The sequence below is a fragment of the Nyctereutes procyonoides genome, unplaced genomic scaffold (genome assembly GCF_905146905.1).
Source record: "Nyctereutes procyonoides isolate TBG_1078 unplaced genomic scaffold, NYPRO_anot_genome, whole genome shotgun sequence".
Lineage (NCBI taxonomy): Eukaryota > Metazoa > Chordata > Mammalia > Carnivora > Canidae > Nyctereutes > Nyctereutes procyonoides.
In genome coordinates this window covers 851,502-873,359 of record NW_026575036.1, presented here as the reverse complement: position 1 = coordinate 873,359, position 21,858 = coordinate 851,502, and the positions used below count along the sequence as shown (strand labels likewise).

Sequence of the window (21,858 nt, the reverse complement as noted above, 5' to 3'; positions counted from 1 at the left end):
TGTGTAGAATACCCTTCCATTGGAGTGAGTGTGACTTTCATTCTCATGATCAGACTGGGCTTTTAGTTTTTTGTAAGAAAGATCACAGAAGTAAAATGCCATTTTTATTGCATTATGTAAAGGGTACATGCTGTCAGCAGGACTTATCGCTATTGATACCGATCTTCATCACCTGGCCGAGTTAGTGTTTGTTAGGTGTCTGCCCTGAAAAGTTCCTCCTCTTCTTTCCATGCGATACTCTTAGAAGAAAGTCACTGTGCACAGAACACATTCAAGGAGTGGATAATCTTACTTCTTTCTGAGGGTGGGGCATCTTAGATAAATTATTTAGAATTCTTCTGCATGGCAGATTTTTTTTGTCCCCATTATGTATTTACTCAATGATTTGCTTATATTGGTCTGTACTCATGGATATACATTATATACTTTGGGTTATAGTCCAGTACTACTTTATTTTTTTTGCTCAAATTGTTTCAGCTTTGGCCACGGGGAGCTCTTTCAGTCATCTCCTGTGCCCCTTTGACATGTCTCCATCAATGTGAGAGGTCTTTTTTTTTTAAGGTCATTTGTTACTTTCTGGCATTAAACGATGTTCCAGGTTCATCTTTTATATTTCCATTTCCTGTCCTAGAATCAGGGAGAAAGAACCTGTTTGATTTTCTTGGGAAATAGTATTAGAGGCCAAGATTTGGGTGCTGGGTTCTTCTTGCTACTGGGGTGTCATTGCCTCTTTACCTATCTAGAGAGCAGGAAATATATGCTTGTATACAAACCCATGTGTATACACCTGTCTATACATAGTTCTCCATGTAATCATATGTATCCATGTAAGCAGAATATGAATTCATATGGGTGTCTACAACCCTACCTATTATGTGACGACTTGTATCTTTTGGCCTTCTCTTCTTGCTTATATGTAAATTCATTCCAACCATGAGAAGAAACCTGGCTCCCACCATCTGTCATCCATTTACTTAATTGTTCAATCCTATTGTATACATACAGTACTATTGAAATTGTTAACTTATATTCTCTTTGCAGAGAGTGGTAAACAACTTTATCAACCAGAGTACAGTTCCTGTTTGGAGTTCCTTTTGCTTTTACTTTGTGGATTTCATTCCTTTTTCTCCTATCTCACGTAGTGAGGTAGTTGTATACATTAATAACAGTGTCAGATCCTGTTGTCACAATCTTCATTCTGTCCTGGAATCCTTTTGACCTCAATAATTTTTTAAAAGTTTGCATACATTAAAGTTCTCTTTGTCCTGTAAAGTTTGCTGGGTTTTGACAAATGCATAATTTCGTGTATCCATTATTATAGTGTCAAATAGTAAAAAAAAAACCCATTTATGTGCTTCATTTATTACTCCTCCTATAATCCCCACCCCCTGACAACCACTGATTCTTTTTTTTTATTGTCCTTATAGTTTTGCCTTTTCTAGGCATCATATAATTGGAAATATACAGCCTTGTCAGATTGGCTTCTGTCACTTACGAATATGTGTTTAAGGTTCATTTATATCTTCTTGTGATTTGATAGCTCATTTCTTTTTTTTCTCATTTCTTTTTATCACTTAATAATATTGCATTGTGTGAGTGTATCACAGTTTGTCTATCTATACATTTATTGATGGACATCTTGGTTGCTTCCAGTTTTTGGCAACTATGAATAAAGCTGTTACAAGTTCTTGTGGGCAAGGTTTTGTGTAGACACAAAATTTCACATCATTTGGCTAAATACCTGAGAACACGATTGCTGGATCATATAAGATTATTGTTAGCTTTGTAAGGTATTTCCACACTGTTTTTTAGTGTGGCTCTGTCATTTTGCATCCCCATCAGCAATTAATGCAAGCTCCTGTTGCTTCTCATCCTTGTCAATTTTTTGATATTGTCAGTTTTTTGAATTTTATGCATTGTAAGTAATATTTCATTGTTGCTATTTTGCCATTCCCTAATGACATTTAATGTTAAGTATCTTTTCATATGCTAATATCTTCTGTGTATTTTCTTTGAGGAGATATCTGTTCCAAACTTTTGCCCATTTTTAAATAGGGTTGTCTGTTTTTTAGTTAAGAATTCCTTATATCTTTTTCATACAGGGCACTTTATCATTTATGTATTTTGCAGATATTTTTTTCCAGTCTGGCTTTTCTTTTTATTCTCTTAACAGTGTTTTTTCAGAGCAAATGTTTTTATTTATTGTTTTTTAAAGATTTTATTTATTTATTCATGAGAGACACAGAGAAAGAGAGAGGCAGAAACATAGGCAGAGGGAGAAGCAGGCTCCCCATGGGAAGCCTGATGCAGGACTTGATTTCAGGACCCTGGGATCAGGACCTGAGCCAAAGGCAGATGCTTAGTCACTGAGCCACCCAGGTGCCCCAAATGTTTTTAATTGTAATGAAACCCAACTTGTCAGTTTCATGGATAGATTTTTGGTGTTGTATTTCAAAAACTCATTGCTAAACCCAAGGCCGCTTAGATTTTATACTTCTTTTTTATTTTCTAGAAGTTTTGTAATTTTACATTTAGATCTCTCATCCATTTTGAGTTTATTTTTATGAAAGGTGTAAAGTCTGTGTCTAGACTCACTTTTTTGCCCGTGGATTTTCTGTTGTACCAGTACCAAGTAAACGAAATTTTTAAGTCAAGTAGATTATAAATTGGGTTTAGGATAGAAAGGAAAGTGTTTCTGATTTTTAAAAACCTTATGTGAATTTGCTTAAAGGAAACAGTTGAGAAATGACTTGGAAATGAAAATGTAATAATACATAGACTCTATGTTGAGATTAGTTCCTGGACTTTTGTGGACAATGGGATTGTTAATACAGAGTAATATCTAACAATTCTTTCAGATCTAACCATAAGAAATAATAAAGTTTTCTTTTTCACAAAGAGGATCTGAAATAAGGGATTTGTAAAGTGTGTCCTGAGAAGAGGTAGATGGTGTATGTAATGTCTAGAGACTTGAGACTTAACACTAGGGTCTTGAATCTTATCCCATGCCACTCTTCTTACCAGAAAGAAGTAGTTTTTTTTTTAAGTACCTTTCTTTTGATAAACACTTTGTGTTATTGACCTTGGGGCCAGAATTTTTATATTGTTATGCTACATATAGAATCATAAACTTCCGAAAAGCATCTAGTGAGGTCTGATTTAGGAAAAGTAGCAGCTATGGTGTGGCAGGTGTTATATACATTGTCTTTTTAAACTCTTACAAAAGCTCTTTAGGGCAGTTCTCCATATATCCATTTTAAAGGAAAGAAATATGTTCAGAAAGGTAAAATGGCTTGTCTATGATCCATATGGGGAGAAAGGGACAGAGTTTGGATGGGAACTTTGATCGTTTTGACTCCAAAACTTTCCAGTTGGCTATGTGATCTGTCATAAGAGAAAAAGTGCAAGGATAGTTAGTATCAGGTGTCCTTTATTTTATTATTTTCTTTAAAATTGTACATTATTTAAATGAGTACTGAGCTAAATAAGAATAAACATTATTTAAGTGACTACTGAGCTAAATAAGAAAAATACAATTTTTGAGATACATGGAGATTCTTTTTTTCTTTTCCCCTTTTGACTGATCTGTATCTTACTGCCCGGAGGGGTGAGTTATGAGAACATGGTTATAAAAAATGAGGTTCCTTTAAAGAGAGGAACTTGTAGGGATTAGAAAAAATAAAACCTGTAGCAGTAGAATTAGCTAACTGTTTATACCTTTCCCCCACTGAATTGTAAGTTTCTTGAGGACAAGGAACTAAACTCAATTATCTTTAAGCACAGCATATCACATACTATACACACTCACAAAATGTTTGCTGAATGAAATAAGCACTTACTAGCATACTCTTTACAAAATAATATTTAGGAGGGGATAAATTTTCCTCCCAGAAGAAATTGAACATTGTTACATTTTATTTATTCGTTCATTCATCATTTATTGAGCATTTGTGGAATATCTGTTCTGTGCCAGACACTGGAAATACAAAGATGAATGAAACAGAATCTCTGCCTTCTGTCTTCAGAGAACACAGAGAATGGGACAACCATTTTAGTAGAGTATGGAACTAATGAAAGAGTATACACACACATATTAATATATATATGTTAAAGATTTTATTTATTTATTCATGAGAGACACAGAGAGAGAGAGGCAGAAACACAGGTAGAGGGAGAAGTAGGCTCCATGCAGGGAGCCTGATGTGGGACTGGACCCCGGTACTCTGGGATCACACCCTGAGCTGAAGGCAGACACTCAACCACTGAACCAGGCGTCCCTAATGAGAGTATATATTAAATTAGACAAGCAAACAAGCAATGGACTTTGAAATCAGAAAGACCTTACCAGCCTTAGTTTTCTTATCTAGGAAGTGGAAATTATTTGTCACAGTTGTTGGTAGGTTAAATGAAAAAAAAAAAGCTTATGTTTATATCTTATCATATAGAGAGGCTCACTGTGGCTAAGCAATCACAAAACTATTTATTGAAGATTATGACATTTGAATTTTATAGGATGAATTTGTGAGGTCAAGAATAAGAGTATGAGATGGGACTCTAGGGCATTCCAGATAGAAAGATGAATGTGTTTGACGTACAGAATGGGTGGACATGACAGGAGTAGTAGGAAATTCTGTACATTCTCACAGAGCCTATAGGGATATTAGAACTGAATAACCAGTTATTTTTCATTTTTTAAGTAACAATACAGTATTCATTGCATCATAGTAGGAGAGGATAAAGATCCCAAACCTGTTTTAAGAATTGCATGAATCTCCTCTTCTAATCCTATGACTTTCTAAATATAGTCCTTTATCTAGTGAATAAATTCTTGTGTTTTTTTTTTTTTTCCAGTCCTGTGATGCTCAAGTGATTTTATTAAGAAAGAGGACTTGTGTGTTTTGGGGTGAAATCAGAGGTTCTGTCTTTAACCATGCTTATATTTAGTAGCATAGCAACATTAGAACGTAACATCCTGTAAAGGCACTATCTAGTCCTGCTTGAGCCAATCCAGGATTCTAAGAGCCACGATTGGTTTCTGAATGGAACCTGAACATAATACTTACCAGTGTGCTAAAATAATTTGTTAAGTGTATGAATTATGTGCTTGTTGGGGTTAGAGTTCTGCAACTGAAAAACTGCTTTTAATATGAGGGGAGAACTAAAAAAAGGAAAGACAAAATAGAAAAAAATTAACATCACTTGAGGGAAGAGAAGTTTATATTTAAAAGAAGGACAAAAGTCCAGAACCAGACTAGTTCACAGTTGCATTTTACCAAACATTTAAAGTAGAGTTAATATCTATCCCGTCTCAAGCTGTTTCAAAAAATTGAAGAAGCGTTTCCAAATCCATTCTCTAAGTTCAGCATTAGTCTCATACCAGAACCTGATAAAGACACTACAAGAAAAAAAAAAAAAGGAAAGAAAGAAAAAGAAAATTACAGTCCAGTATCCCTGATGAACATAAATGCAGACATTCTCAACAAAATCTTAGCAAACTGAATTCAATAATACATTGGAAGGATCCTATACCAGGATAAAGTGGGATTTATTATAGGGATACAAAGATATTTCAATATCTGCAAATTATTCAGTGTGATACACCACATTAACTAAATGAAGAGTAAAAATTGTATTATCAACTCAGTAGATGTAGTAAAAGCATTTGACAGAATTTAACATTCATTTATGATAAATACTTTATTGGGGGGAACATACCCCAACCTAATAAAGGCTGTAAGTGACAGACCCACAGCTAGTCTATCTCCCTTACAAGTAAATAAATAAATTCTTAAAAAAAATACAGCTCAACACCAAAATCCCCAAACAATCCAATTAAATGGACAGACATTTTTCCAAAGAAGACATACAGATGGCCAATAGACACATGAGATAATGCTGTACATCACTACTAATTATCAGGGAAATGCAAATCAAACCCATAATGAGATATCCCCTCACACCTGTCAGAATGTCTATTCTCCAAATGACAAGAAATAATAAATGTTGGCGAGAATGTGGAGAAAAGGGAATCCTTGTGCACTATTGGATGGAATGTGGAATGTAAAATGGTTCAGCCAACTAGGAAAACAGTGTGGAGCTTCCTAAAATAATTAAAAATAGAAATACCATATGATCCAGCAATTCTACTTTTGGGTATTTATTTGAAGAAAATGAAAATATGAATTTGAAAATATATATGTACTCATATGTTCATTGCAGCATTGCTTACAGTGGCCAAGATATGGAAGCAAACTAAGTGTCCATCAATAGATAAATGAATAAAGGTATTGTGTGTGTGTGTAACACACACACATACACACACTCACAATGGAATTATTCAGCCATAAAAAGAATGAAATCTTGACATTTGTGACATTGTGGATAGACCTAAAGGGTACTTATTTTTATCACTAAGTGAAAAAATCAAAGTGAGAAAGACAAAGTATGGTTTCCATTAAATGTGGAATCTAAAAAACGAACAAACAAAACAATTCATAAATATGGAAAACAAACTGGTGGTTGCTAGAGGGGAGGGGGATGGGAGGATGGGCAAAATAGAGGAAGAGGATTGAGAGATACAAATTTCCAGCTATAAAATAAATAAGCCAGGAGAATATAAGATACAGCATAGGAAATATAATCAATAATATTGTAATAACTGTATATGGTAACAGGAGATAACTAGGCTTATTGTGGTAATTATTTCATAATATATGTAAATGTTGAATCACTGTATTGTATGCCTGAAACTAATAGGATATTGTATGTCAGCTATTCTTCAACAACAATAACAAAAAACTTAAAAAAAGAGGGAATACATATTTTTAAATTTCTATTAAAGGCTATTGATACGAATTTTATTTTATTTAGAAAGTCATTTATTAGCACCATAAAATATTTTAGAATATCACCATTAGAATATTATTCTTTATTTTAGAAATACATGTGTATTGTTGATATATTTATTTGCTTAGTGCAGTAATAGAATGTTTCCAGTGTCTAAAATAAAGTTTATGATCATTAAACAATCTGTAATTTTTTTTTGCTAATTCTAGTTTTTGTAATGTTTTGTAATATTGTAATTGTTTCTATTTTCACTAGAAAATAAAATATTTTAAAAAGCACAAGTAGCATAACAAGTCCCTAAAGAAAAATATGTGTGAAATCTGTCACTTTTGAAAATACATTGTATACAATTTGTTTAATCTTCTGTAATAATTTTGACATTTGAAGTTAATGGTATTTTTAGACATGAACATACATTAAGATGATTTTAAAAATGTTGACTCTTTTTTTTTCAAATTTATTTATTTATTTATTTACGATAGTCATACAGAGAGAGAGAGAGAGGCAGAGACACAGGCAGAGGGAGAAGCAGGCAGAGGGAGAAGCAGGCTCCATGCACCGGGAGCCTGACGTGGGATTCGATCCCGGGTCTCCAGGATCGTGCCCTGGGCCAAAGGCAGGCGCCAAACCGCTGCGCCACCCAGGGATCCCAAATATGTTGACTCTTAAATTTGAAGATATACTTGTGATGATAGAGAAGATGTATTTAACTTTGATAAATGGAAGAAAATAGAACATTACTACATCTTTGTATAAATTCTCCCACCCACCTAATAGCATGCTCAACTTGTTTGTATTTGTATGTAAGTGTGTAAGTAATTTCCAATTTCCCTTTCCAGTGTGTTTTCAAAACCTTAACTGTTTTATGTTAAACCATATATTAGAATTTTAAAATATTTTAATACAGAAAAAATATTGATTAGAAACCCTATCTTTAGGTTGAGTTGTCTTATTTTAGCATGTTTATCCTCATTATTAAAACTTGTGATGTATAATCTATTTTCAGTGCTATATACTACAGCTAGTGTTATTTATTTGATTTTTTTTTACATCTCAGGATCATTTTAGTCAAGGGTAAACATTAATTTTATTGGTAGTTCTTTTATTTAGTTCTTTTGTGGGGCCTTGTTAGGTTCTGAATGATTTAAAAGCAATGGAATTCTTTCTGTGATAAAAATCTTGTCATTGGGCCAAATCTTGTAGCATTATTCACATGATACTTATGCATGTCAAGATGTGGAATTAATATGTATATCTAAAGAATTTATATTAAAGACGGTGTTTTTAATTATGGAGGAAAGTAGCCCTCCAAAGATTTTAACTAGATTTACATTAATTCACAGATTTAATGTCTCCTTTTTTTCTATTTTTAATTTTACTTTTGAAGACTTTATTTATTTTACAGAGGGAGAGAGAGTACGAGGGCAAATGGGGGAAGGAAGAGGGACAAGCAGACACCACACTGAGCATGGACCCCCATATGGGGCTTGGTCCCATGACCCTGAGATCATGACCTGAGTGGAAGAGAAGGGTTGGATGTTTAAATGACCGAGCCACCCAGGTGCCCCTCATCTCTTCTATTTTTAAATCACTAATCCATGATAGCCAAGCTTGAATAACAATGTGTAAAGAATAATAAAACAAAATAATATAAAAAATTGTAACCTCATTTAAATTTAGGAATGTACAGTTCTTTATTTTTTATATACTCGTATACTTGCTGTCTTTGTAGAATACAATGTTGAAAACTTCATCTTTTATATTAATTTTTTTTATGTTTCTTATCCAAACAATTGGAACAAAAAGTTTCAGCACCATTCACTATAAGATCTATGCACTTGGCCCTATTGCACACTTTTCAAAACTGTCTTAAGACTTGCTACCTCTATTGTCTCATAAAGAAAATATTCATAAAAATCCTGAAACAGATAAATGATCTTGTGGATTTTCCCTTGAACACCTTCTCCGTTTTGCTTCCCTTATCCTTGTTTTACCCCATCCTCTAGCCCTGGTATCTGACTGCTTTTTTCAGTCCTCCAATGACTTAGTTGAAACATGTATCTTTCATTACTTTGCTATCTTTCCAGTTACTGTTCTAACTTTTTCTCACTGCCTGGTGAGATCTCAGTCATGGAGAGCAAAGTCTGAATAAAGGGGGCATTCATGGTGGTTATGACAGTGAAGGTTAAGTTTAGGCTGCTAGAGGGTTTGAAACAAAGGAGTGATTGAAGCCCTCATCACCTTCATCTTATTTGAGTAGTAAATAAATTATTTTAGAAGTACTAAGTCTCATTATGAAGATAATGAAATCCTGTTCAGACTGAATACATTAACAGTGATTAACTTGAGCTGGAATACCTTTTAACACCAGTTTTTATACTAATTAGGAAAGATCCACTATGGCTTTGTTTGTATATTAGAATCTATGCTACTGGCTTTCGCCTCCCCTCCCTCCCTCCCTCCCTCCCTCCCTCCCTCCCTCCTTCCCTCCCTTCCTCCCTTCCTTTCTCCCTCCCTTCCTCCCTCTCTCGCACTTTCCCTCTTTCCTTCCCTCCCTCCTTCCCTCCCTCTTTCCTTTCCTTTCCCTTCCTTCCTTCCTTCCTTCCTTCCTTCCTTCCTTCCTTCCTTCCTTCCTTCCTTTTTTTCCTTTTCTCTTTCCTTTTTACATTTTGTTTTACAGGAGCCCCTTAACACTCTAGGGAATTTTAGAATTTGAGTTCAAATACATCTCAAGTGAAGTCATATAAAAAATAATTTTACTTGGAGGAGTACTCCGTGGCCTTCTAACTGGTCTTCAAACCGGAATAAAAGTCTCTTTATCTTACCTCCAAGACTTTCTGCCCTCCATCTATATCTGTTACCAGTAGTTATTTTCATTTTCTCCCTCTGCCATGTAGGTAATGGAATATTTGAAGTGTGAATTTGTGAGCTATTACTTTATTACAGAATAGAAGACCTGAGAATAGGGGATAATTTAACCTAATGGCTACCAGTTATATTTTGTTTTATATTTGTGGTTTAAAAGGGATTCATATGATCACACTAAGAGATTCCAAACTAATGGATAAAGTAGTAAAATGATTGGGAAAACTAGTAGTATCTGACAGACCATAGAAATAGTTGGGAGTGACAAAAGTAGAAACACTAAAATTTCACAGAAACCAATAAGCCATTTTTACCATCACTGTGCTGTTCTTGGGCTACATCTGGAGAACTTGGATTATGCATACTGTAAAGAGCAATGTATTATGTGATAGAAATGTATATTAAATATTTTTTCAAATAAACACAAAAAAAGACTTTCAGTTCCGAACATGGATAGTCTTAATATTTAAGATTTAACAGCCAGATCTTTCTAGCTAACATTGATTCTATTAGGCTAATGTGGACATTAATTGGATTTTAGATATTAGGTGTAACAAATGCTTTCTATATATGGAGGCTGATATAGTTACATGTTCTTGAGATAGTAGACATGATTTTTTGGGGAAAACTTTTTAGATTAGGTAGCTGATCCAAGCCTGCTGAGTTTTCTTCTCTTCCAAAGGAAGACAAGGGATTTTTGCAAGGGATTGATTTTAGAACATAGCTTAATTTTTAAGGCCAAAGAAACTAATTCAGCTAAGAGTGTTTTTTTTTCCTGAAATCTTATAAAAACTTATAGCTATAATCTGTCAGCTTCCTATTCCTCCTTCTCTACTATTAGCAAGGTTTTGTTAGTGCTGTCAGCTCTGTGGGTCACTGGGAAGGAAAATACTTGGGCAAAATCTCTTTTAAAAGAAAATTGTACAAGAGGGACATGTACACAAATGCATACTGAATACAATAAAATGCACCTGGAACTGTCTTTCATATATGAGGGTGAATATTGTTTGTTGTAATGGTGATGGAGCTTGTTTGATCATTTCAACTTTCTTTAGTCATTGTTCTTATAATATGCATATATGAGATAGTTATGTAAGATTAGGGATTTGGCTGTACTATTAGTAAAGTCATTGGCTTAATTCAACCCAATATAATTTCTTGATATCATAGTCTTGGACATATATAGTTTTATTTAATAGAGATAGTTTTGTTTCAGTTAGTGGAATTTATGTCAATTAAGAAATACTAAAAAAACCCTAAATATTAAGTGCTAGACATATTACTAAATATTAAAGATACTGCAATTGAGACAGATAAGATTTCTATCCTTACTGAATTTGCAAATATCAGAAGCCTAAATTAAAAGAAGCATAAAAAAAAATAAAAGCATAAAAATGTAAGCATTAGATTCTAGGTAAATGGTCAAAAATGTGGAAAATAAAGAATAACCTTTCTACCCTTCTCTCCCTCCTCCCTTCTCTCTAGCTTCTAAGAGAGTGAAGATATTCACATTTTGTATTATAATTTTTACATCTACTCATACTGTACTTCAAAATTATGTGTGACTTTACAATAATTCCACTAAAGGTCGATTTATTTATGGAGAGTTTTGGGAAAAATTGTAATATGCCAGTACTCCCTTTGAAAGCTATCCAGCAGTTAAGGTTAATTTAAGATCAGCTCGGACAAGCATGGTTTGTGTTATTTTTATAGACCCTATTCAATATTCTTTTCTTGGAAACTTTTAGGAATGAAGACGCCATTATTCATAAAATGAAGTCATGCTGAAGACTTAAGACTGGTTGTAAAGTGTTAATCTTTAGAGATGGGGAAATAGTTCTTATCTTGAATTTGGAATGTGGGTAACTTTAAGACTGCTGTATGAAGCAACATTGCCTTTGCATTTTACTTACAAGAGAGAAAAATGTGGACTCCTTTAGTGGAGCAAAGCACTTACTGACACACCTCTCAAATTACACACCATTGAAGCGATCCCCGCAATGTGTTTGGCTCATGTGTTTCTAGTTAGCTACTAAGAATGAAAGATTCATAACTATCTATTTCAAAAAACATCTTTATTTGCATTGCAAAGACTTTAATTGTTTGGAAACCGGATCAAGAATTGCTTTCAAGCTGTAAGTCAGCAAGTACGGATTGGGCCATTATTGGCATTGAACTTTAAAAAACAAAATTTCTGTGCAAAGAAGGTTCTCAATAATATTTATCAAAGTACTGATTACTATGTTGACTGTAGAAGGATAAAAGTGCCTAAGTTTTCCCACATTGTTAGTGATGTGTACCAAATATTTTTGTAGCTATTATAGAAAATTCTGATAACCTTTCCCTTATCTTGCCTTTGGGGCAGTGTATAACAGGATCATAGGGAGGAGGAAGTCATACAAACTTACCAGACAGATGATTGGAGTCCCTGTGGCAAGCTTGTGACCTAATTTTCCAAGCACTGTCTACCCAACTGTAGAGTTGGAGCTATAAGCTATTAGCTTAAGTAACACTAGGCTTGTATAGAAATTTGGGGGTTGGGGAGAAAAAAAAGGAGGAATAGATATATGAATCTCTCTCTAATCTTGCCAGATCCATAACATTAAAGCACTTTGTTAAAAAAGAAAACTTAATACAATATTTCCTCATTTCTTCTCACCATTACTGGAGGATCTTATGTATTTTTTAAAGATGGATGGCAGACTCAGTTATTTTTGAAGTGTGTTTTGAAGACTTTTTTTTTTTTTGAAATAAAGAAAAAGGTAGTATGAGAATGTGTTGGTTAAAGATGGAATTGTTTCCATGCTTTTCTTGTGCAGTAGATTAGTCTGTGTATTTCTGGTAGCAGTTCCTTATGATCCCAGGATGATGAGACTGTTTTCCTCTCATTAAACAAATATTAATGAGTACATGTAGTTGATTATGTTTTGTAAAGTTACATAAGATTTCTAGCGTTTGTTATAAGTTTTAGAAATTGCTACTGCAAAAATGAGAATTTTAGGTACTGTTGTGAGGCAGTTTTGTTAGGTCATACACTGACTTCTACTTGCCATCTTGCCTCTAATGTTAGCTAGATGTGGATAAGAACTTACTTGTTCTTCTTATGGTATGTATATAGTTCATGTCATATGCTATATGTTGAACCAGCTGGGATTATAAAACTGATACAGACTTATATCCATTGGACTTACATAAATCACACTATTTTTTCTAGTAAGTACTTAGAATATTTACTTGCTTTCTAGTATGTCATTGTTTCTCTCCACCCCTAACACTTTCTGATTCCTCTCCAGCATCTCTTGAAAGGGCCAGAAAGCCCAATTCTAAAAGATTTCATGCATCTTCCTTTACCAGGTAGTTGGTCCCGTGCATATCTTTAATATTCAACTGCATTTAGGTATCTCATTCATTTTCCTTCTTCCTCTGGGAATGTGACTGAATTTCTTTGGCCTCAGGATCGCCTTCTAATTTTCAACTTGACTTAAGCCACATTGTAGTAAGAGAATCATTATGAATCAAAATTAATAACAGTAGAATGTAATTTTAATGTAGGCCTCTGTCTCTTATAGAATGTATTATGGAATCAATTTAAAATGTTATTCTTTGTCTTATTTGTATGGGTCTATGTCAGATTGTTTGTATTGTAAACTCCTAGAGTCCATGTGTCTCTTAATTCTCTTGATGTGGTGTTATGCGTATCTGGAAACTATTTTCTTAATGTTCTTTTTCTGCTGCCTTATTTCTGTCTTGTTCCCAGCTGAGATTCTGGAGGAGAACCTTATTACCAGTTGTTTCCTCTTCTCACTTTTCCTACAGTAGAGTCCACCCACTGTAGTCTAGTGTCTGAGCTCATGATGCCTCTAGGTCATTTGTCGTCTTGTAAAAGCCACGCCAAAAGGCAAATGTTTTGTTTTTGTCTTGGTTTTGCTGTGGCATTTACTGCAGGCTCTTAGAGGACACGGACTGTGTTTAGTTCACTATTGAATTTTTTATTGCTTAGAATTTGTAGTACTTTGTAGATTGTCCATTTACTGAAGGAATGCATGCTTGTAATGATCTTTTTTTTTTTTTCTTGTAAAGAATGTACCTAAAAGTTACCTTTTAGTTACTTTACCTCTAAGGATATCTCGGAGGAGAGCTAAAATATTTCTGACTCAAGGTTAGGGAAAATGAAGATTTGTTTTATATATATTTTTTGAGAATTATTTGAAAGAATCAAAAGGAAAATCAAGTAGAATAGACCTATGTAGAATTGAAATTTAAATGTTGATTAATTAACATACCGGAAAGCAAATATGTAGAGGGACCATTTAATGCACTAAAATGAGCCAAATTAAGTAGATAGGATGAAAAGTTAATGTGTCTCCTCTAACAAATGGGCTTTGTAAAGAAGAATGGGTTAGTTATAGATCTAATAGCGAAACTACTACTTCTCTGTATATCTGAGATAAATTTGTGATCCCCTCTGTATTATTGTTAATGAATATGTGCTCACTGTTGAAAAATCTGGAAAATAAAAATGGGCAAAAAGGAAAGACTGACAAACATCTGTAGTCCCACCACTTCCCCTTTTATCTTAATAAATATCTCTCCAGTCATGAAAATAAAAAGAATGTTCTCTTCCTTTGGCTTCCATGGTGTTTGTTATTCTTTCCTGGTTTACACCCTACCTATTTTCCTTATTTATTTGCACTTAGATGTTCATTCAGAAGCTCTGCTCCTAGGAGTTCAATATGTATCCAAAAGTTGTTCCAAAGTGGTAAATTGTAGCTCTATCTGTTGGTATCAGAGAAGCCAGTGGGTTTTTGTTTTTCTTTCTTTTCTTTCTTTTCTTTTCTTTTTTTCTTTTTTGGCTTAGTTCATGGTTTTGTTCATAATCTGAACACTCACAAGTTGAGAAGTTTCTGAGTTTTCCAGAATTCTTTTCTTAGCTCTCATCTCATTTCATGTTTTATTGTTTTCCAAGATGACTTCAGCACTTCACATTGTTTTCATTATAACAGTGACTTTCTTTTTCTTTTATAACAATTTTTTTCTCCTGCTGGTAGCATTCTCTGAAGCTCTATTCCTTTATCTCTGAGTATACCTAAAGGTTGCACAGGCCTCTTAGACTTTACGCTTACCAAAATATATTTTTTGCATTTTTCCTAAACCTGCACCCCTCTCTTCTTTTCCTATTCTTTGAATAGAGCCACTGTTATGAAATGGTAACATTAGTGATCTGTGAATCTTTCTGGACTCTTTGCCTTACCCACCACTCTGTCCCACTTTTAAGTAATCAGTCACCAAATCTTGATTCCAATTACAGAATGGCTGACAGAGCATTCCCCTCTTCTCTGTCCCCACTGATAATCATATTATTACCTTGCTTAAAATTCTACAGTGCCTTCCATATGCTCTCTGTAAAGTCCAGTTCCTCTTTGTAGTGGCACACAACGAAGGGCCCTCTGTGATACAGTCTCCCTCCTTTACTTTCAGGTCTCATTCTTTGACTCTTGTACTCCACAAATGCTATAATAATTGCAGTAATTGAATACACTTAGCTTCATGCTTCCATGACTTTGCACAAGCTGTTCCCTTTGCCTGGAGTTTGTTCTTTCTGTCAGCCTCATCATTTTGTCTATATTATTTTACATGTGGCTTAAAGGTTACTTTCCTGGAAAAAATTAGTTCCTTTTTTGTGTCCAAGTGGTGCCTTATACTTTAAAGTAGTAATTAAGTTGCATTGTATGGTTTATTTACTTTTTTTCCCCTTTAACAAGTATGAACTCTTGCCAGTAGAAAATGTGTCTGAGTAAACTTTGTCTTTCTTGGCCTTAGCACAATGCTAAGTGTACAGTATGTACTCAGTTTTTGTTGTAATACATATTGAAGGAATAAATGCTTAAAATGCTTTTTGATGTTAGTGAGATTCCAGTATATGTTCTACATGTAAACAAAGTATGATAGAAAAAGTGAACAGGGTTTATTTGTTCCGTTTGACTGTTTTACCTAATCTCTCATCCAGAGTATTCTGGAGGTGAAATTGTAAGGTAGACACAGTTTATCTGAAATATCATTCTATTTCTTTATCTGTCATTTTTCCATATTTTGCACCATGGATGTCACAAGGTTGTCCTCCAGCTGCCCAAGATATGTCACTGTTGCCATCCCTCTATTTTTATGTGTTTAGCATTCAAGTTATATCAAGTTATATCTAGCATTCAAGTTAATCACAGGAGAGCCTGTGATTTATAGGTAAAATGCTGAGATTGGGCCAGTATGGGAAACTTTGGAATTGAACCAGTTGCTTTCTGCCACCACTCTTCATAACTCTCCTTTCCATTAAAAATAGACCTACAGTATTTGCCAGTAGATCAGTATTCAATCAAAACACCTCTTTGGAGTAATTATCTTAATTACTTAAGAAAAAAAGATTATGAGTAATGAAAACATATGATAAATCTTAAAATATATGATATATGATATATGTAAAGACTGTGTAGTCTAGTTTTCATATTTTTATAATGAAGAAAGTAAAACCAAGACAGGTCAAATGATTTGTCCTGCGTCATACAACTAGTTCATCACAGAGTTAGTCTTAAAATCTAAGCATCCTGGGACTCCTGGATGACTCAGTAGTTTAGTGCCTGCCTTCGGCCCAGGGTATGATCCTGGGGTTCCAGGATCTAGTCCCGCGTCAGGCTGTCCATGGGGAGCCTGCTTCTCCCTCTGCCTATGTCTCTGCCTCTCATGAATAAATAAATAAAATCTTAAAAAAATATCTAAGCAGTAGAGATGGTAATAATGTAGCCTTCCCTGGCTGGGAGTAAATCTCGGTGTGAGGGAGGGGTAAATAAATTATTAAAATGATATAAATGGTAGTTCATCAACTCAAACCACAGGTATAATACTTAGGCTTTTGTTCAAAATCTCTTTATTAAAATTTTAGAACTAACTTGCTCAGCTTATTTCCAATCCCAGAAGAATAAAACAATAGAAGTTGATGATGTGGTTCTGAAGAGGTATATAAACAACAAGGGGAAGGGGCACCTGACAGGCTGGTAAGAGAGAGGGGGAAAAATGACTGCACACATTATATACTATATATTTTATATGCCATATATATTAAGTAAAAGAACCAAAATCATTATAGACTAAGTCCATTTAATGAAGGAGAAAAATTATGTTTTACACCTCAGTACACTGTGAGAATGTTGTAACATATTATGCTACTTGATAGTAAAAGTGTCCAACCATAAAATGACCATTAAGAAATGATTATAGGCCACAACCAGGGCAGAATGTTGGTGGGTGAATACCCCTTGTGCTACTGAAAACTGATGTTTTCATTATGGTGGAATAAGAAGTGTTTTTGCTTTGTTTTGTTTTGTTTTTCTTTACCATTTTTCCCTCTCCGTCCTGCAAAGAACACCAGTTTTGACACGTATGGACAGTAGTGCCCTTATGGAAGCCTAGGAATCCAGCAGATAAGTTCCAACACATTATTGGAGAAAAAAAAAAGGAAAATAAATCCAAGATTGGACACAGGAATGATTTCACTTTACCTGTGTTGCTCTTCCCCCAAGGCAGAACTCAGTGTCAAGAAAGACCTTCTTGGCCAGGATTTATCCTGTGGGGGAAAGTGAGCATCCGTGAGAGAATGTTCAGCTTCTCCAGTATGTGGAGTATCACCAAAGAGACCTATTTCTTTTCTGCCCCATCTGAAATATCAAGTAATGAATTGCATGACTGGGAAAACAGCATTTAGGGCTCAAGGTGGAATGTGTAAAAGGGCTGCAGATCCTACTAATAGCTTTGCAGACTATATCAGGAAGCCGATCCATGAGCTGCTGGAGATGCCTCCCCTGTGGATCTCTACAACTGATCCAACACTCCATGTACCTTACCTTGCTCCTCCCTCTTCCATAGTGGCGGCTCCTGGGTATACTCCTGAAGCAGTGAGGATGAACCTTTGCAGATAGTTAGCGAGCACTTGCAGAAAGCCAGCCTGACTGCAGAATTGGGAGAAACTACACAAACTTGAGCATTCAGTATTGCCCTAAGGAAAGCAAAGGGAGGTTATCAGCATTTGACCTGACTTGCAGGATCCACAGAAGGTATACAATCTTACGAATTCCCCCAGAACAGGGAATAAGAACTATGCAGCAGGAATATCCAGAGAAAAGATCTGAGAAAGCCCCAGAATCTTCAACAGGATTGAAGGAAGGTTTTCTCTCCTGAAACCAGTTAGTAAAGACTGGAGAAGATGACTGTTTCTCCAAATGCAAAGATAGCAATACAGAACTTGAGGAACCTAAAAAAAAAAAAAAAAAAAAAAAAAAAAAAAAAAAAAAAATCAAAGAAAAATGACACCACTAAGGAAGACAGTTTTCCAGTAGCTGACATCCTCTCCACTCTCATGGATATTTTCAATTTTCCTGATTAAAGAATTCAAAATAGTTATTTTAAGGAATCTTGGAGAACTGCAAACAACCAAATGACAAAACACTGAAAGGACAATTCAATGAAATCAGGAAAACAATACATAAACAAAATGAGAAGTTTAACAGAGATAGTAATTATAAAAAATAACTAAAAGAATTTTGAAGCTGAGGAATACAATGAATGAAATGAAAAATGCAGTAGAAGGCATTGGTATCAAACTGGATCAAGCAGAAGAAAGAATCTGTAAAGTAGATTACAGATTATTTCAAATTATCTGGTTTAGAGAACAATAACAGAAGGAGTGAAAATGAGTGAAGAAAGCCTACTTGAACCATAGAATACCATTAAAAGGAGCAATTGACAAATTTCCGAAATCCCAGAAGGAAAAGAGAGGGAGAAAGGGGCACTAAACTTATTTAAAAAAAAATAATGGAGCTGAGCATTTATCAAATATTGGGAAAGAATTAGACATCTAAATTCATGAAACTCAATCTCCCCAAGATTTCCACACAAAGTGATCTGTTCCAAGACACATACTAAAATGATCTAAAATCAAAGACAGAAAGCAAGACGGGTGCCTGGGTGGCTCAGTCAGTTAAGCATCTGACTCTTGAGTTTGGCTTAGGTCATAATCTCAGTTGGTGAGATTGAGTCCTGTGTCAGGCTTTACATTGAGTTTGGAGCCTGCTTAAGATACCCTCTCTCTCCATTCCCCACTGCACCCTGCTCACATGTGCTCCCCGCCAGAAAAAAGAAAAAGAGAAAAAGGCAACAAGAGAAAAATGTCTGACATACAAGGTAACCCCCATTAAACTATTAGTGGCATTCTCAGCAGAAACCTTGCAGGCCAGGAGAGAGTGGGATGGTATATTTAAAGTGCTGAAACAAACAAACAAACAAACAAACACCCAACTGCTAACCCAAGATTTTATCTAGCAAAGTTGTTCTTCAGAAATATTTTCCCAAACAGAAGTTAAAGGAATTCATCACCAGTATACTTGCTTTATAAGAAATATTGAAAGTAGTTCTTCAAACTGAAATGAAAGGATGCTAATTAGTAAGAGGAAAACATATGAGAATATAAAACTCACTGGTGAAGCTAAGTATTTACCCATATTCAGAATGCTCTAATACTAAAATGTAGTGGTACATTAATTTATTCACTCTAGTATAAGATTAAAGAACAAAAAATTCAAAATAACTATAGTCATAATTTGTTGATGGATATATATTACAAAAAGAGGTAAATTGTGATATTAGAAACCTAAAATGTGTGTATGGGGGTGGGGAAGTAAAAGTGTAGTTTTTGTCTATGATCAAAGTTACCACTTTAAAATACACTGTTCTATTTATAAGATATTTTGTAAGCCTTGTGGTAACCATAAACAAAAATTTACAGTAGGCACACAAAAGATAGAGAAGGGAATCAAAGAATAGCATTAACAAAAATAATCAATTCATAAAGGAAAACAGCGGAGGAAAGAAACAAGGTAACTACTAAGCAGCCAAACAGATGAGTAGCCTAACTCATTAGTAAGTCCTTACCTATCAGTAATTCTTTTAAATGTAAATGGATTAAATTCTCCAATCAAAAGACTTAGTTGGATGAATAGATTAAAACAAAACAAGGGCAGTCCCAGTGGTTTAGCAGTTTAGCAGTGCCTTCAGCCCGGGACATGATCCTGGAGACCTGGGATGGAATCCCATGTCAGGCTCCCTGCATGGAGCCTGCTTCTCCCTCTGCCTGTATCTCTGCCTCTCTCTTTCTGTGTCTCTTGTGAATAAATAAATAAAATCTTAAAAAACAAAAACAAAACAAGAGCTAACTATATGCTGCCTATGAGAGACTCACTTCAGCTTTAACAAGATACATAGGCTCAAACTGGAGAGTTGGAAAATATATTCTATATATTCTATATAAATGGAAACCAAAAGAGAGCAGAGGCAGCTATACTTATATCAGACAAAATAGACTTTAAGTAAAAAACTATAACAAGAAATAAAGAAGGTCATTATGTAATGATAATGAGTGAATTTATCAAGAGGATATAAAAATATATATTAAATATAAATAAATATTTATGTATAAATATATTTATATAATGTATTTATATATTATATTTAATATATATATATATATATATATATATATATATATATCAAATACTAACAAATCTGTAAGGAGAAATAGAAAACAATACAATATTAGTGGAGAACTTTAATACCCTACTTTCAATAAAAGATAGATAATCCATAACTGAAAATCAGTAAGGAACCATTGGGTTTAAACAATACTTTAGATCAAATGGACCTAACAGACCGTGTAGAACATTCCATCCAAAAACAGCAAAATAGTCTCCTCAAGAGAACATGGAATACTTTTAGGATAGATTGCATGATAGGTCACAAAACAAGTCTTAGTAAATTTAAGGTTAAAATTGTACCAAATATCTCTTTTGATGCAAAACACAAGCGATAACAAGTGTTGGTGAGGATGAAAAGGGAGAAGAGGGAACCCTTGTAAGCTGTTGTTGAGGATGTAAATTGGTACAGTCATTATGGAAGACAGTGTGGGGGTTCCTTAATAAATTAAAACCAGAACTACCATATGATACAGAAATCCCAACACTGATTAACTGAAGGATGGGAGGTTAGGATCTCAAAGAGTTATCTACAACCCCATGTTCACTGTAACATTATTCACATTAAGAAAGACTTGGAAACCACTTAAGAATCCCTCCACAGATGAATTGCTACAGAAAATGTGTGTTAATTAATTAATTAATTAATTATGGAATATTATTCAGCCAGTGGAAGAAAATCCTGCCATTTGTGATAATGTAAATAGACTGAGGGCATTATGCTAAGTGAAATAAGTTAGGGAAAGAAATACTCTTTGATCCTACTTATATGTGGAATCTAAAAATGTTGGACTTACAGAAACAGAATAGTGGTTGTTGCCTTGTCTGATTGTGTGGCAAATGGGGAGATGTTAGCCAAAGAGTACAAACTTCCAGTTATAAGGTGAATAAGTTGTAGGGATCTTATATAAGTACTTCATTGTGACTATAGGTAATAGTATGGTATTATATCCTTGAATGTGGCTAAGAGAGGTGATCTTAAATGTTCTCACCATACACACAAAAATGGTAATTACTTGAGATTATAGAGTTATTAACTAAAATTAATGTAATCATTTTGCAATATACAATATGCATATCAAATTATCACATTGCACATCTTAAGCTTACATAATGTTACATGTTAATTATATCTCTATAAAGCTGAAAGAGAAGTGGCTGTAATATTCAGAATTTTCTGTGGAAAGATTGACAAATAGAAGCATTAAGAAGATTGTTTAAATGATTAAGTAAGAAATATCTTATAAAATGCTATAAAATATAGAAATTGTTACAATAAACTATTTTAAATTTATATCAAATGGAAATAAAGGGAATTAAAATAATTTAAAAATTACTTTAAGAGGTACTTTATTATCTAGAAAAGTATGTGTGTGGAAAAGCTGCATGTTATAATTGAAATGAATTGAAGACTGATCTATTATATCATTCATGATACTGAGAGGCTATTATTTATTCATTTATATGTATACCTGAGGTATACATATAACTTTATGAAGGTAGTAACTTTAAAAAAATTTTTTTTTGTCCAGTGCCGAAGTTAAGGGTCTGGTTTATTGCAGAGATTATAAATGTGTTG

General features: G+C 34.2%; 1 protein-coding gene across 3 annotated transcripts in view; it reads left to right on the top strand.

Annotated features, from left to right (window-relative positions):
- EPS8 (epidermal growth factor receptor pathway substrate 8) overlaps positions 1–21,858 on the top strand; it is a 176,546-nt gene that overhangs the window by 3,198 nt on the left and 151,490 nt on the right. The window lies entirely within an intron of this gene.